This window comes from Macaca fascicularis, chromosome 14, assembly GCF_037993035.2.
Source record: "Macaca fascicularis isolate 582-1 chromosome 14, T2T-MFA8v1.1".
Lineage (NCBI taxonomy): Eukaryota > Metazoa > Chordata > Mammalia > Primates > Cercopithecidae > Macaca > Macaca fascicularis.
In genome coordinates this window covers 77406481-77421208 of record NC_088388.1, presented here as the reverse complement: position 1 = coordinate 77421208, position 14728 = coordinate 77406481, and the positions used below count along the sequence as shown (strand labels likewise).

General features: G+C 38.8%; 1 protein-coding gene across 12 annotated transcripts in view; it reads left to right on the top strand.

Annotated features, from left to right (window-relative positions):
• NARS2 (asparaginyl-tRNA synthetase 2, mitochondrial) overlaps positions 1-14728 on the top strand; it is a 137114-nt gene that overhangs the window by 54296 nt on the left and 68090 nt on the right. The window lies entirely within an intron of this gene.

The window sequence follows — 14728 nt, the reverse complement described above, 5'->3', positions numbered from 1 at the left end:
GAGATGTAAATTGTAAGACCTGCAATTAAGAAATGTCACATAGTGCAGTATTCCGTTTATCATCAATTAAAGTTAGTTGGAGAAAGGTTCAGCCTGAAAAGAAAGAATTTGTATTATTGTTACAGGGATTTTTTTCCTTCTTGGGCATTCTTGTGCTAAGCCATGAAGTCAAGCATATTTTAGGTTAAAACTGCTTTTCTCTTGAATGTTGTTGTTGGAATAAATTAGTACAGTTTTTCTAGAAGAATACCTTTTTACCCAGAATTTCATTTCTAGAATTTTTTTTAAGGAAATGATCTGACAACTCTGCAGAGAAGCTTAAACAAAAATGTTGAAAGCAACTTTATTTATAATAGTGAAAAATTACTAATAATATAAATGTCCATTCAAGATTGGTTAAACCTCAGTATACCAAGAAAAATAGTCATCATCATTTATCATCTGGGGCTAATGGGCCTTATTTTTTAATGTTAAAGCCATCTTGTAGTTAGTACACAGAAATATAAATAAAGGGACAGTGAAGATCAACTTTATTAGAAATTTTCAGAAGAATTTAAGCATAGCAAGTCAAAAAAATTAAACTGTTATATTGAGAGATAACATGCATGCCCTAAAATTCACAAATTTGAAGTATATAATTCAGTGGGTTTTAGCATATTTTGCAGATGTTCAGATATCACTGTCATAGTTTTAGAATACTTTCCAATATTTATAATTTTAACGGTTTTTTTAATCACTCCCAAAATACAAATTTTTCCTATTAGCACTCACTCCCTGTCCTCTTCTTTGCCCCCACCCCTGGACAACCACTAATTAATCTAAGTTCTTGCTCTATGAATTTGCCTATTCTGGGTATTTATCATATATAAATAGAATCACACAGTAAATTGTATTTTGTGGCTAGTTTATTTCATTTAGCAAATGTTTTCAAAGTTCATCCAACTTGCAGCATGTATCAGTACTTCATTCCTTTTTATTCCCAAATAGCATTCCATTACATGGGTCTATAATATTTTGCTTCATTTATCAGATAATGAGCATTTGGGTTGTTTCTACTTTTGGCTCTTATAAGTAATGTTGCTGCAAACATTTGGGTAGAAGTTTTTGTGTGGACATGTTGTCATTTCTCTTTGGTAGATACCTAGGAGTGAAATTAATGGGTCATGCAGTAACTATGTTTAACTGTGTGAGGAATTGCTAGTCTGTTTTCCACATAGATTGGACCATTTTACAGTCCCACCAGCAAGAGCAAAAGCATTCCAGCTTCTCCACATCCTTGCAAACAGTTGTTATTGTCTGTCTTTTTTATTGTAGCTGTTCTAGCAGATGTAAAGTAGTATCTCATTATGGTTTTGACTTGCATTCCCCTGACTACTAATGATGGCTTTTCATCATTAAGCTCAGTGAGCACTTGAAAAGGTGTGGAGCATCCTTCCATGTGCCTGTTGGCCATTTGTATATATTTTATTTGGAGAAATGTCTTATGTATGTCCTTGAGTTATTTTTTAAATTGGATTGTCTTTTTATTGAATTTTGAGAGTTCTTTATATATTCTGCATACAAGTCCTTTATTAAATATATGATTTGCAAATATTTTTTCCCCATTTGGTGGATTTTCTTTTCACATCCTTGATGTTGGCAAACTCAGATTTTCATTTTCACTTTTCTGGGTTTTGAAAGTGCTCCAGATGGGCATAGCCTATTGAATGCAGCTAACTGGTAAATACTGCCATGCATGAACCTAGAACATATGCTGTCCTTTGAATAGTGATTCCAGATTTTAAAATACATCTTTAATAGGCTCTAATTTATTATTACTTCTGAATCTTGTACTTACATTATTTTAAAAACATGCTTTTGAGTATTTTGTCCCCTTATAATTTTGCCAAAGGGAGAGCAGCCATCTTTTTTGCCCCATAATTGCAAGACATTTTTATTTTTAGATTGTACACCAATTAGAATGATCAAATTAATGAATTCTTTCTATTTCTACATCATGGTTTTTTTCCCCAAACACCTTTATAAAATACTTGCTTCAGCATTTGTTCACTTATTAACCTTATTAAGTTTTGGTGTACAAATATCATAAATGATGGAGGAATATTGCCACATATCCTTTTAGAAAATGGGATGGTCCAAGTTCTTGTAAATTATTACATAATGAAATCCTTATTGTGGAATGACTCATTGGAGGAAAATACTGAATGTGTTTTTTGTCTTGAAATGTATTTTTCACTTAACAGTTCTTATGTTTGAGAAAATTCACTTAGATAGATATCATTATCTGAAAGTTCTTTGAGATTTCACTTACACAACCAATTTTACCATCATCATTAGAGAGTAGATTGTCAACCAGGTGCAATGGCTCATGCCTATAATCCCAGTGCTTTGGGAGGCTGAAGTGGAAGGATCACTTGAGGCCAGAAGTTTGAGACCAGCCTGGACAACACACGAGACCCTATCTCTACCAAAAAAAGAATATATATATATATTAGCTGGATGTAGTGGCACATACCAGTATTCCAAGCTACTTGGGATGCTAAGGCAGGAGGGCACTTAAGCCCAGGAGATTGAGGCTGCACTGAGCTATGATTATGCTACTGCACTCCATCGTGGGCAACAAAAAGGAGAGGAGATTGTTGCTGCCTCTTTGCATTTGTGTTCTGATTTGTCTAATAACTATGAAATATCTTTATCATTTTGATTCTCTTTGTTAGTATGAGTGAAAAATAAAGATCTGAATTCTGAACTGTGATCAGCAAAAACTACAAAAAGGCTACAACCATGTATCCAGGCTTTTCTTATACTTTCTTGAAAGATGACAGGCCTGGCACAGTGGCTTAAGCCTGCAATCTCAACACTTTGAGAGGCTGAGGCAGGAGGATCACTTGAAGCCAGGAGTTCAAGACTATCCTAGGCAATATAGTGGGACCTAGTCTCTACAAACAAACAAAAAAACAAAAACCAAGCATGATGGCATGTGCCTGTAGTCCGAGGTACTTGGGGGAGAGTAAGGCAAGAAGATTGCTGAAGCCCAGGAGTTGCAGACTGCAGTGAGCTGTGATCACAACGCCACACTCTAGCCTAGGCAGCAGAATGAAACCCACCTCTTAAAAAAAAAAAAAAAAAAAAAAAAAACCAGAGTAAGAAAACTGAAGTTGATATAATGTTGACAATTTATCTCACTGTTGCATTTTCCTCTTAGGCACCCATCATTCTTCTGTTACCCCCTTTTTTTTTTTTTTTTGAGATGGAGTCTCGCTCTGTTGCCCGGGCTGGAGTGCAGTGGCGCCAGCCTCGGCTCACTGCAACCTCTGCCTCCCGGGTTCAAGCGATTCTCCTGCCTCAACCTCTCGAGTAGCTGGGATTACAGGTGCCCACCACCACTCCTGGCTAATGTTTTTGTGTTTTTAGCAGAGACGGGGTTTCATCATGTTGGCCAGACTGTTCTCAAACTTCTGACCTCAGGTGATCCACCCACCTCGGCCTCCCAAAGTGTTGGGATTGCAGGCGTGAACCACTGTGCCTGGCCTATGAGCCACTGTGCCCGGCCTGTTTTCTTAATATTTTACTCTTATTTAACATAATTATGAAGAATTAGTAATGATGAGTAATTGCTAAGATGATGAAATGGCAAAATGTTTTGAGATACAGGAAAAATAACACCAAAACCCATATATAGCTTAGATTTGTGAAAGGATTCAGTGGGCTTTATTCTGTTGTTAAAAAATAGAAATTTCTGTTTTTATGGATAAACCTCCACAGTTGCTTGAACTGTGTCCCGAAAAAAGATAAGTCCTAACCTGTGATAGCAACCTTTTTTTAGAAACAAGGTCTTTGCAGATGTAGCCAAGCTAAGATGAAGTCGCACTGGATTCGGGTGTGCCCTAAATCCAGTGACTGGTATTTTTATAAGAGAAAGGAGAGGGAGATTTGAATGTAGAGATGTAGGCGACACACACACAGGGAAGAATGCTAAGATAGAGCATTCTGTGAAGCCAAAAGCAGAGATTTGAGTGATGCCTAGGATTGCTGAGAGCCATCAGAAACTAGGAAGAGGCAAGGAAGGATTCTTCCCTAGAACCTTCAGAGGAAGCATGACCTCGTTGGCACTTTGATTTCAGATTTGTAGCCTCACAGCAGAGAGAATACATTTCTGTTGTTCTAAGCCAACAGAATGTAGCAATTTCTCTTGGCAGTCTTAGGAAACTAATACAACCTTTAAGAGTATATGAGTGTTGAATTACTAATTTTTTATAAATATTTAAAATATTTTTAAAATATTAGCTATTTTTATAAGTATAACTGACCAAGAAACTCAAAAACTAGCTGGGCGTGGTGGCTCACACCTATAATCCCAGTACTTTGGGAGGCCAAGGCAGGCAGATCACAAGGTCAGGAGATAAGACCGTCCTGGCTAACATGGTGAAACCCCGTCTCTACTAAAAATACAAAAAAAAAAAAAAAAAAAATTAACTGGGCGTGGTGGCAGGCACCTGTAGTCCCAGCTACTCGGGAGGCTGAGGCAAGAGAATCGCTTGAGGCCAGGAGGAGGAGGTTGCAGTGAGCTGAGATCACGCCATTGCACTCCAGCATGGGTGACAAGAGTGAAACTCTGTCTCAAAAAAAAAAAAAGAAACTGAAAAACTAAAATTGGGTATAATGAGTCCTGGCAGTATATTGAGGGTTAAATTATTTATGATTTGTTCATATCATGGATTACTGTACAGCCATTAAGACTGATCACAAGTCTTTATATCATGCTGTTTTTTAAGAAGTGGTTATGAAACAGGAGGTAGAGTGTGATTCTGGTTTTTTAACTATATGCATATATTCATAGAAAAAGTGGAAGAATATATAACAATATTCAACTTGTCAAACTGGCTATTTCTGCTAATTTTTATTTTCTTCCTCAAATTTATTTTTTCATATTTGAAAAATTAGTGTTCATTACTTTTATAATCAGGAAAAAACTTAAGTTATTTTCATTTTTGGGGAATCAACTTGGGCTTTGGACTGATTTCATTCCTGTTTGGTTAATTGAGTAGTTTGTGATTGGTACATGCAGTCCTAAATTGACTCCCTTCGATTATTTAATTCAGATAATGAGCTCAGAAGCCATGAAACATTCATAATCAGGATGCTCTTACCCTGTTTGGTGGCTGTGGTGGGAATATCATCCTGTGAATCTGAGTTGAAGCTTTACAATTGGGTGTGAAACTGACTTCCCATCTGTTCATATGCCTTTCTCATTCTTCATTCCCTTGATACTGAATTTTGTTCATTTATAGTCATTTGATTTTTGAGATCTTTTTGATTATGATTTGTGTCTTGTGTTTGCGTTTCTAACGCTGTTCTCTGTAGCATTAGATTGCTTTTTTCCATATGTGGTCATTCCTAAAGGCTCACCTGAAATAACAACTTTCTACTTGACTCTCTTCCTGTATTTCTCGTAGAAATTACTTTTATCTTTTTCTATTCTTTTATAGTACTCACTCATTTCATGTCATAAAGAAAAGAAATTCTGGTTGGGCGCGGTGGCTCATGCCTGTAATCCTAGCACTTTGGGAGGCCAAGGTGGGTGGATCACAAAGTTAGGAGATCGAGACCATCCAGGCTAACACGGTGAAACCCCATCTGTACTCAAAATACAAAAAATTAGCTGGGCGTGGTGGCAGGCGCCTGTAGTCCCAGCTACTCGGGAGGCTCAGGCAGGAGAATGGCGTGAACCTGGGAGGCGGAGCTTGCAGTGAGCCGAGACCTCGCCACTGCACTCCAGCCTGGGTGAAAGTACGAGACTCCGTCTCAAAAAAAAAAAAAAAGAAAGAAATTCTTTGTTTTTTAACATTTAGCCGTTTTCTCGTTCTTTTTCATATGTAATTCTCAAAGGTTATAAATCCCTTGAAGACATGTCTGTCTTAGCTCCATGTCCTCATAATAATTAGCAAGTAGTAGTTAAACTGAATTTGTAAAGCATAAATTCTCATTCTTTTATAATTTTCCTCTACTGGTTTATACAGTCATTCTCCATATATCTTAGGGGGACTGGTTCCAGGATCCCTCTCCAGATACCAAAATTTGTGGATGCCCATGTGTTTGCATATAACCTGTCCACATCCTCCCATATATTTTAAATTAATCTCTAGATTTCTTATTATACCTGAAACAATTAAAAGCTATGTGAAGTTGTTATACTGTATTTTTTAAATTTGTATTATTTTTTATTGTTGCATTATTTTTTGTTTTTCCCAAATGTTTTCAATCTGAAGTCGGTTGCATCTGTAAATGCAGAGGGCCAACTGTACTATAGTGTTGAGCCCACAACAGGAGTTAAGTCTATGTTAATCATTCCTTTTACTCTATTTCATGGAAATTATATCACCGTGAAACCTAAGATCTTTATTGTTATTGTTAACTGAATGTGTGTGAATGATGATAAATATACTTCTTTTAAGAGTGTATTAATTAAATCCAAAGTTAACCTTATGTGGATAGAAATGTGAATTAACAGACTATTGGTATAAATGACTGAGGAACTTCATTATAAACTCCTTACCAGTTGCATTTTTTGTATACTATTGACAGAAGGCAAGTGTTTATGGCAGATCGATCAGCAAGTACGAAGGCTTTTAAGTGGGAATATTTAGCTTGCTTGGGTTAAAATACAGAGAATGTAGATATTTTAGTTAACCGGGGGTTGGGTATCGCTAGGTAAATTTGATGGAAGTAAATAGGCTTAGAAGGTTATGTTGACGGACCAAGGAATCTGTGCTGGGTAAGAAGCGAGAAAAGGGAGGTGGAAGATGATAGTGGAAAAAGTGGTGAACAGAAAGAATTGGAGGTCTTAATGAAAAATTGTTGGAGCAGAAATACTAGAGTAAAAACCTGGATGAATATGAGGTGGTAGTCAAAGTATTGCTCTTGTGAAATTCCTGTTTCTAACATGGATTCTTCGCTCTGCTCCCCACCTATGAACTGAAATGCCAGTTGTCTTCTTTGATTGAGGTACAAGCACCTCAAACTCAACATGGTCAAAATGAAATTCATCATCTTATTCCCTAAATCTGTTTTTTCCTGAATTCCCTGTCTCAGGAAGTGGTACTACCAAGCTTCCAGTTTGTCAGACCAGATTTATGGAAATCATTCTAAATTCTTGTTCCATACCCTTTGAATCCTTTCACTCATTTGCTTCCATGTCCCTTTGCTTCAGCTATCCTAAACTGCTTATAGTATTCTAAGCACATCATCCTGTTTCACACATTTGTATTCCTTTGCATATGCTGTTTTTCTGCCTGGAATTTGCTTTCACCATGCCTTTGTCTGGCTAACTCCTGCCCGTTAGTCTAAACTCGACTTAAAAATTATGTCACCCAGAACCTTACCACCACCATCACCTCCTCCTTGTTTAAATGTTCTTCTGTGTGCCCATGTTGCTTTGTGCCTACATGTTCTGTGACATGGAATCGTTGATTTATTTCTCTGTAGCTTAGACTATGAGCTTTTCAATTTAGAGATTGTCTTATTTAATTTTATAACTATTATTTAATACAAAATAAAGAGAATTATCTATTGGAAAGGGGTTTCTATCAATTCTATTTATCAGGAAATATTGAAATTATTATCTTATCTTCCCATTAGACCTAAAGTCCTTAATCTGTATCTTGTTCCTCTTTGTCATCTTAGCTTCTGCTACTATTACGTTGCCTGGTCCAGGGCTCAAATATCAGTCTCAGTTCAATTTATTGAGAAACTGTTGTGTACCAAGAAGTAGACATGAACAAGACAGATAATGATTTCAACCTTCATGACCCTATAGAGTCTGATGAGCAAGATGAGCATTAAACAAGAAATTGGGAGTGTGATTACTGTTATAAAAACACTGTCCTGAGGGAAAGAAGAGCGTATGTCAAGGAAATTTTGCCTTGTCTAGGTTGAATTGAATTTAGAGGTAACCTTATCAGTAGAGTGATTACACGGAAGTGCATTTTTAAATGTCATTCATGTTTAATGGCCACTGGCTGTTATATTTGATGCGGATTCTATTCCTTTTGTATTCTTGGACAGACAGAAATCCAGTTAATGTAGCTCTTTCTCCCCATTATTGTAGAGCATTTTATGGTGTACAATTTTTTAGTTCTCCTAATACATGTTGTTTGTGTTTGGCTCTGGAATGTCTCTGTACTTTTATGTCATGTTTGATATATTATACTTGAATAAATTCTATTTAGCCACATTATCCAAAGATAGAAAACTGTAGCTTTTCTGCCCTGTTTCTTTTTCAACTTCCAAATACTTAGAATCTTTTGTAAACCTTTACATGAAGAAGTTGTTCCTTTGTAGCCTGACTTTTCATGGCCCAGAAAAATGGCTGAAGATAGTGGATATGTTTAGTACAGGGAAGACAAAGAAGAGACATGATTTTATAGTTGTTGAAGTCTATCTGGTGGGTTTCTGTAAGAGATATATACAGAAGAGTAAATTATTTTTTTCAAGAACCACTTTATTGAGATATAATTCATATACCATAAAATTCATCCATTAAAAGTATACAATTCAGGCCAGGTGCAGTGGCTCAGGGCTGTAATCTCAGGGATTTGGGAGGCCGAGGCAAGAGGATGGCTTGAGCATAGAGTTTGAGACTAGACTGGGCAATAGCAAGACCCCCTCTTAATTTTTTTTTTTTAATCACCCAGGCATGGTGGTGCACCACTGTATTCCCAGCTACTTTAAAGGCTGAGGCAGGAAGATTGCTTGAGCTCAGGATTCAAGGCTGCAGAGAGCTATAAACACACCACTGCAGTCCAGCCAGAGTAACAGAGCAGGACCCTGTCTCTTAAAAGAAATGAAAGTAAACAATTCAGTCGTCTTTACTATGATCACAAAGTTGTGCAACCATCAACATTATCTAATTTTATACCATTTTTATCACTCCAGAAAGAAACTCCGAACCCATTAGCAGTCACTTCCCATTTTCTCCTGCCCCCAACCCCTAGCAAACACTACTGAATCAGAACCCCTGGGAGTGGGACCTCCCAGTCTGTGTCACAGGCCCCCAAGTGATGCTGATGCTGAGAACCACTGCTTTAGAGAAAGGTGCTTTGTTCCCTGAATGGTGAGGACATCTGGCTTCTAGCTATACTGATGGGTGGGTGGGGGAGCATTTACTGCTCATATGCAAACTCTGAATGCATCCCTATTTCTCCTACCCCCAGTCTCACCAAGGTTCTGTGTGCCAGTCACTTCTGTTCTGCTGCAGCATGCTTCATATTCCAGATAACAGCTTCCATGCTTTGCCATATTGGTCATCACTCAGCCATCTGTTTTCTGTCATTCAGTAATTTGTCGCAATCTCTTGTCCATTGAAGGCCCCCTTCATGATTCTTCCTTTTAGTTTTTTTATGATTATTTTAAAGTTATCTCAGGAAGAAGTGAATATATATCTGCTTAATTCACCATTTTAACTTCATTTTTACTAGCTTGAATGGTGTTAATTTGCTTTTCTTTAATTGCTAGTTAGGTTATACATTATTTGCATAATGATTTAATGTCTCTGTCTAATGTGCTAACTCTGCAGTGTCTGCTTGCCGCCTTTGGAAATCTAAATACTGGATTCTCTACCCGTTTCTAGTATTGAATTCCTTTGTGAAGGGAATACTAACCTGCCTTTTCTCCATTTCAAGTGTATAGCACTCCACTCTTCTGTTATCTAATTCACTGAGGTCTGTCTGGCTAAGTAGAAAAAGTATCTGAAGGATTGCCTTGTAATAAGCAAGTTTCATGTGAGTTGTTTGTTTGTTTGTTTGTTAGTTTTTTTGAGACGGAGTCTCTCTCTGTCGCCCAGGCTGGAGTGCAGTGGTGTGATCTTGGCTCACTGCAAGCTCCGCCTCCCGGGCTTCATGCCGTTCTCCTGCCTCAGCCTCCCGAGTAGCTGGGACTACAGGCACCCGCCACCGTGCCCGGCTAATGGTTTTTTTTTTTTGTATTTTTACTAGAGACGGGGTTTCAGCATGTTAGCCAAGATGGTTTCAAGGTCCTGACCTCGTGATCCGCCCGCCTCGGCCTCCCAAAGTGCTGGAATTATAGGCATGATCATGTGAGTTGTTTTAAAAAGAATTCCCAGTGAGCCTTTTGAGCAGTTATAGAAATAGAACACATTGTGCCTGAAATGCAGCGCCTGTTGATATTCTCTAAAAGCAAATGCAGGTTACCGTAGTGAGATGTGTTAGGCAATTTTTGCACTACTATAAAGAAATACCTGAGCAGGCACATTGGGTCATGCCTGATATCCCACACTTTGGGAGACTGAGGCGGCCAGATCACTTTCAACCCAGAAGTTTGAGACCAACTTGGGCAATGTGGCAAAATCCCACCTCTACAAAAAATACAAAAATTAGCCAGACAGGTGGTATGTACCTATAGTCCCAGCTACTCGGGAGGCTGAGGCTAGAGGATTTATTGAGTCCAGGAGGTCGAGGCTGCTGTGTACAGAGATCATGCCACTGAACTATAACCTGGGTGACAGAGTGAGACCCTGACTCAAAAAAGAGAGAAATACCTAAGACTGGGTAATTTGCAGGAAAATAGGTTGAATTGGCTAACGATTTTGTAGGCTGTACAGGAAGCGTAGTATTATCTGCTTCTCGTGAGGCTTCAAGAAGCTTCTAATCATGGCAGAAGGCAAAGGAGTATGCATCTCACATGGTGAGAATGGGAGCAAGTGTGTGTGTATGGGGGTATGCCACATACTTTTAAATGATCAGATCACGTGAGAACCCACCATCACAAACACAGCATCAAACCAATAGGGATCCACCCCCATGATCCAGACACCACCCACAAGGCCCCACCTCCAGCATTGAGTATTACAATTCAACATGAGATTGGGGCAGAGACAAGTAGCCGAAGCATATCATGAGGCATCAGATTAATCCTTAGTAACTAGACCAATATGTACAGTAATTGGAGTTATAAAAAGCAAAACTGATATTATTTCAGGTATTCCAAAATCTAGCCCAAATTCTATTTTGCTCAGGTGGCTTTTTTTTTTTTTTGAGATGGGGTCTCGCTGTGTTGCTCAGGCTGTAGCATATGCAGTGGCTTACTCACAAGCTCAGTCATAAGACACTGCAGCCTCAAACTCCTAGGTTCAAGCGATCCTCCAGCCACAACTTCTAGAGTAGCTGGGACTGCAGATGCAGGCCACCACTACCGGTTTCAATTACTTTTTTAGGAGAAGGGAAAAAAAAAATCTATGCATTAAACGTTTGCAGAATTTAGGTTGCGTTGGAAACAGAATTTTTCTCATTTTGACATTTTTTTTCTAGCATGTTTTCTTCTGCTGAAAATAACTAGTTATTTAATCAGCAATAACTTTAATGTTCACCCAAATGATATGTAATTATGTTAGACACCAACGAGGATGTTAAGAACTTGGGATACGCTGGTGAGGATGTGGAGGAAAGGGAACCCTCATACGCTGTTGGTGGGAATGTAAATTAGTACAGCTACTATGGAGGACTGTTAGGAGGTTCCTCAAAAAACGAAAAATAGAGCTACTGTACAATTCAGCAATTCCCACTGCTGGGTATATATCCAAAAGAAAGGAAATCAGTATATCAAAGAGATATCTGCACTCCCCTGTTTGTGGCAGCACTATTCACAATAGCCAATATTTGGAAGCAACCAACAGATGGATGGATAAAGAAAAAGTGCTACTTATACAAAATGGAGTACTATTCAGCCATAAAAAAGAATGAGATTCTGTCATTTGCACCGACGTGGATGGAACTAGAGGTCATTATGTTAAGTAAAATAAGCCAGACACAGAAAGACAGACTTCAAATGTTTGTGTGTTTTTGAGACGGAGTCTCACTCTGTCGCCCAGGCTGTAATGCAGTGGCGCAATCTTGGCTCACTGCAACCTCCGCCTGCCGGGTTCAAGCAGTTATCCTACCTCAGCCTCCCGAGTAGCTGGGATTACAGGCGCCCACCACTACTCCTGACTAATTTTTGTATTTTTAGTAGAGACATGGTTTTACCATGTTGACCAGGCTGGTCTCAAACTCCTAACCTCAGGTGGTCCTCCCGCCTCGGCTTCCCTAAGTGCTGGGATTACAGGCGTGAGCCACGGCGCCCAACCCATGTGTTCTTACTTATTTGTGGGACCTAAAAATCAAAACAGTTGAACTCATGGAGATAGAGAATAGGATGGTTACCAGAGGCTGACAAGGGTAGTGGGCAGGTGTGCGAATGAGCTGGGGATGGTTAATAGGTAAAAAAAAGTAGAGTGAATAAGACCTTAGTATTTTATACTTAGTATTTGATAGCACAGTAAGGGGACTCTAGTCAGTAATTTAATTGTACATTTTATTTTATTTTTGAGACAGTCTCACTCCGTCACCCAGGCTAGAGTGCAGTGGCGCAATCTCGGCTCACTGCAACCTCTGCCTCCCAGGTTCCAGCGGTTCTTCTGTCTTAGCCTCCCGAGTACCTGGGATTACAGGCACCTACCACCATGCCCGGCTAATTTTTGTATTTTGGGTAGAGGCAGGGTTTCACCATGTTGGCCAGGATGGCCTCAAACTCCTGACCTCAGGTGATCCATCTGCCTCAGCCTCCCAAACTGCTGAGATTACAGGTGTGAGCCACTGCGCTCAACCTAATTGTACATTTTAATATAACTAAAAATGTAATTGGATTGTTTGTAACACAAAGAATAAATGCTTGAGGAAATGGATACCCAGTATTCCATGATGTGATTTTTACTGATTGAGTGCGTGTACACGATATCTTATGTATCACATATTTGTGAATAAATATGTATTCACAAAAATTTAAAATATAAAAAAATTTTAAAAATTGTAAAAAAAATATGAGATAGCCTCATATAGAGGGTGAGCAGTGCTGTTAGAGAATGAAGTAGCTACTCAGATAATGTTATCCTTGCCAAAAAGTACTGATCTTGTTCAAATGAATGATTATGTTAGTTGAGGTAAATGCAGTACAAGAGAATTTAAATTGGAATTCTGGCTACTTTATATACTAGTTTTATAAGCTTAATGACTGAGCCTCCACTTCCTAATCTATAAAAGTACATTATAATGGCCATGTTACAGAGCTGTTGTAAGCATTGGGTACCATGTAAAGCCCAGTGTTTACTACTGTGCAGGCACTGAAATATTAGGTGCTATGTTGATGGTAATGAGAGCCTCTGGGTCCTGGAGAACCTCGGGTGAATTATAAAGGACTAGCTGCAGAGAAAAACCAAGGTAGTGTGGCCAGGAAGAAATAGCTGACAGGTAATAATCAAATTGTTTTATATTACTAACAGAACTGGAGTTCATACAAAGCGGAGGATTGGAACAAGCTGCTGGGTTTCAGGACTCACGAGACAGACCAGAAGTTTAAATCAGCACCTGGAATGAAGTAAAGAATTAAGACGCAGAAATCAATTAACTGTCAGAGTTTGAAGACTAAGTCAGAGCTAAACTAAGAAGGGAGAGCAGATTAGCAGATTAAGGTATAGTCTGCCCTAAGAGCTGTAGTCATTTATGTTGGCAATGAGGTGTCACTATGTTCCAGATTCTTTTGTTCTTGGAAAGACGTTGTTGTGCCCCTTCTGGGGTTCTTGGAGCCTGATACTTCTCCTTTTGTACAATAGTTGGAACAAGATTATAGTTTAAATAATTAAGTAGCAGAATAAACCAGTTTGTTGGTAAGTTATTCCTGTTAATCGTTGTTTCTTTTTTTTTTAAATACCTTCAGCCAGCTCATACCAGTTAATGTTGTTTCTTAATCAACTTTATTGAGGTATACTGTATAATAAAAACGAACCCATTTAAAATATATCATTTTAAATATATATTAAATACATGTTTTGACAAATTCTTTTTTTTTTTTTTTTGAGATGGAGTCTTGCTCTGTTGCCCAGGCTGGAGTGCAGTGGTGCGATCTCAGCTCACTGCAAGCTCCGCCTCCCGGGTTCACACCATTCTCCTGCCTCAGCCTCCCGAGTAGCTGGGACTACAGGTGCCCACCACCACACCCAGCTAATTTTTTGTATTTTAAGTAGAGATGGAGTTTCACCATGTTAACCGGGATGGTCTTGATCTCCTAACTTTGTGATCCGCCCGTTTCGGCCTCCCAAAGCGCTGGGATTACAGGCATGAGCCACCGAGCCTGGCCGGTTTTGACAAATTCTTACACCTCAGTAACTACTTCTATGATCAAGATATAGAATTAGGCAGGATGACATGGCTTATACCTGTAATCCCAGCACTTGGGGAGGCCAAGGCAAGGGCATTGCTTGAGTCTAGGAGTTCAGGACTAGCCTGGGCAACATAGTGAGACACCATCTCTACAAAATATTTTAAAAATTAGCTGAGCATGGTAGCATGTGCCTGTAGTTTCACTTATCCAGAAAGCTGAGGAAGGAGGCTGACTTGAGCCCAGGAGGTCAGGGCTGCAGTGAACCATGATTGCATCACTTCACTGAAGCCTGGGCAATAGAGTAAGACCCTATCTCAGAAAAACAAAAAACCACCACCACCACAACAAAAAAATTATTATTTCTGTCACTCAAAAAATTCCTTGTTTTCCTTTGGCGTGAGTCTCTTTCCCCACCCCTGGTCTTAGGCAACCACGGATCTGCTGTCACCATAGATTAAATTTTCCTTTTTTTAGAATTTTATATAAATGAAATCGTATGGTATCTATTCTTTGTAGCTGT